Source organism: Cucurbita maxima, unplaced genomic scaffold (assembly GCF_002738345.1).
Source record: "Cucurbita maxima cultivar Rimu unplaced genomic scaffold, Cmax_1.0 Cma_Scf00031, whole genome shotgun sequence".
NCBI classification, from domain to species: domain Eukaryota; kingdom Viridiplantae; phylum Streptophyta; class Magnoliopsida; order Cucurbitales; family Cucurbitaceae; genus Cucurbita; species Cucurbita maxima.
This window is the reverse complement of record NW_019272047.1, coordinates 1924032-1927735: the sequence shown is the minus strand read 5'-3', so window position 1 is coordinate 1927735 and position 3704 is coordinate 1924032.

Genomic DNA, 3704 nt, shown 5'->3' with positions numbered 1-3704 from the left:
TTTTTGTGTGTGAGTTTAGTTTGTATACTCTTAAAATTTTCAATTTCCTTAATTTCATTCCTAATCATTTTTGTAATTTATGTTGAATAATAAAATTGGAAAACTTAAGCTAATCCAATCAAATTACGTTGCTCTATCGACCTATCGTGGTCGGACTTGAAGCTTATTTAGCTATCACTTTCTTTGGCGAGATCTTCCAGCCTTTTCACAATTATAGTTCACTATGCCCTTTATCTCGTAAACTCGGTAAACTCGGTGAACACTTTGTGAACGAAGCTTCGTCTTTGTTTTTCTTCAAACCTCCAATGGGACATCGATTGATTTCCTTTCCTTTAACTACTCAGATGTTTGAAAAATGCAAAAAGTGCAGACTAGTTACGAAGCTTAGATACGATTCTCGATCAGAGATCCATGGATCACACCGGACGATGTGCCAGTAAGGACGTTGTTCCCCAAAGGGGGTAGTTACGAGGCTGTGTGTCAGTAAGGACGCTGGGCTTCAAAGGGGGTGGATTTGGTGAGGGTCCTACATCGATTGGAGAAAGGAATGAGTGCTAATGAGGATATTGGGCCCTGAATGGGGTGGATTGTGATATCTCACATTAGTTTGGGAGGATCTAGCATATACATTTTAAAACGAAAGCTCGAAAAGAAAAGCCTAAAAGGGACAATATACGCTAGCAGTGTGCTTAGACTTTTACAACAATAAAATTTATAAAGTTTAGGTTCGAACTAGTGGTGAGCTTATATGCTACTTGGTTTTAGTGAATCCACAATTTATTAGGTAGGTTTTAGCTAAGTCAACTAGAAGCCATCTAGGCTACCCAAATAATAACATGATCAGGTGAGACCATTAGTTACTTGGTGAGATTAGAAGCGTTTCTCTGATCGACCGTCAATAACTCTTTCTTCACCTTCAATGGCCTTCGCTCTGCCTTCGATGAGTTCCCTCACCCACAAAAGCTACATTTGGCAAGTTCTATGTGAGTTAATAAGCTCGACTTATTCAAAACCGAACATTAAGTATCACATTGGAACATGGGCTGTGGCAGAGTGTTCTTTGTTTTTGTGAGTGTTTCATTCTGTTTTGGTTTGGTGTGCTTCGATTCAAGGTCAAAGCCAACTTTTAACAATTATACGACGGGTGATAGTTATTTCAACATGATGATAACAGGTGATAGTTATTTTAACTTTGACTTACAATTACCTTGCCCAACATATACGAGTTGCCTTCTCCTATGACAATGAACACCATGTTTCTGGACAACATCAACTAAATCAAATCTAGAAACTACCGATCCTCGAGCTTTCACTGTGTCAATTGGATCAACTCTAAAGTCTATCGAGCTTTCACTCCGTTTTTGAACAACGTCAACTGGATCAACTCTAGAGCCTACCCATCCGTGAGCTTCCACTACATTTTTGGACAACATCAATCATATCAATCCTAGAGTCTACCAATCCTTGAACTTCCACTATGTTTTTGGACAACGTCAACTAGATCAATTCTAGTGTTTATTGATCCTTGAGATTCCATTGCTCCATGGTCATAGAATCTAATCTTCAATCTACATCTTTTAAAAAATATTCGACTTGTCAATCCATAAAGTTCTTGATCTCGATGTTTGAAGTTTCCATCTTCACAAATCATGGTGAATCTCTCTTAGCTCTTGTACCATTTGTTAGGATCTCACAATTCACATACTCGATCTACATGAAGAACATGAAGAACAAAAGAGAGAAAAAACAATAAATATATATATATATATGGAGATACTATGATACAAAACTCCACGACGACTAATATTTGTTATAGATGACTTCGAGTTGCTACAGATAAAATAACCCTTTTAAAAATCAAATAAGAGAATAGATAGGATTCTTTCATATAAATTAAATATGAGGATAAATAAGATTCTATCTTACAAACTAAATTGGATACGAGGCTTCATAACCTAACAACTTTGCCTTACATGATTGACCGACATAGATATCATAGTTGATTCTTAACTTAGAGAATTTGAGAGTAGTCGGTCTGACCCACAAAGCACCATAGTTGATTCAATATGCAATTAGTCAATTGCTCAGTTAAACATTATGGTTCACGTTTTCGGTTAGCGTCTTTAGGTATTAGAAATTTTTGTGCATATATATTAAGTATCATGAACTTAAAGTAAATATAGCTTCACCCCTTCAAGTTTTTATACTCACTCATATTTCTCTTATTTTCTTTTTAGATGGTACGAGAACTTACGAACCGCATGACGATGTACAACATCCTAAAGCTATAAAGACAGTGTCCGAGAAAATCTTCCTAGGATCTCAGTAACTCAATAGTTTCATATTTTTACCCTATAATAGTATTTTATTTGAAAATCATTAATGAAAATGTTTGTATGTAATTAATGAAAATAAACACATATGCCTAGTGTGGAAATAATTAGCAATATAGCTGATTTTTTCTTGAAATTTGTGAGCTTTAAAAAATTAATTTGATCCTAGGTAAAATTAAATAAAAATATGAACCGGTCTAGAGGAGAAACACCTTGAAACGAACTGAAGGCCAACACGCAAGTTTGGTTCAATCAAGGTCAAAGGCAAGCCTTTTATCATAAGACTAAACTAGTCTAAAGGAGGTCCAATTTGGCTAACGTAAATAAAATGAGTTAAGGTGGTTCGCCCTCCACAGGTCAATTAATCTGTAGATCTAATTCAATAAAAATTCACGTCTATAGGATAAAGAAAGATTGAAAAACCTAGGTCAAATTTAGTTTAACTTAGACATTAAAGAGTACCACATTTATATGTAGTTTATTGTTTATCATTGTGAGATCCTACATCGGTTGGGGAGAAGAACGAACCATTGTTTATAAGGGTGTGGAAACCTCTTCATAGCATACGCATTTTAAAAACCTTAAGGGGAAGCCTGAAAGAGAAAGCCTAAAAATGACATTATCTGCTAGCGATAGGCTTAGGGTGTCACAAATGGTATCAGAGCCAAACACCGAGCAATGTGTCAGTAAGAATGTTGGGCTCGGAAGAAAAGTGGATTGGGGTATCCCACATCAATTAGAGAAGGGAACAAGTGTCAGCGAGAAAGCTGGGCTCCAAATGAGGGTGAATCACAAATGGTATTAGAGCCAGACACGGAGCAATGTGCCAGCAAGGACTCTGGGCCCCAAAGGAGAGTAGATTAGGGTATCCCACATCAATTGGAGAAGGAAATAAGTGTCGGCGAAGACAATTGTGAGATCCCAATCTCTTGGGAAAGAGAACGAATCATTCTTATAAAGAATGCTGAAACCTCTTCTTAACGAACGCATTAAATTTTTTTTTTTTTTTTTTTTTTTTATCGACGGAGTAAATTAGGTAGTTATTATTATTAACAATAATTTTTTACTAAAAGTTGGGGTGAATTTAATGGTAAAAATGGTATAGTAAAAAAAAGTTATAATAAAAATTCTCAATACTTTTTAGATAAAGCAAAAAGTTGAAAATATTTAAGAAATAAATAAATAAATAAATAATGTAAACTAATGAGTATTTAATATATTAAGTAAAAAGCAAGCTAAATCGTAATCGTATTCCAGTAGATTTGATTCCAATTCAAATTTCCAAAAATAAAAAATAAAAAATAAAAAATAAAAAATATTATTATTATTATCATTATATAAAGAAAAGAAAAAAAAAAAAAAAAAAAAAAA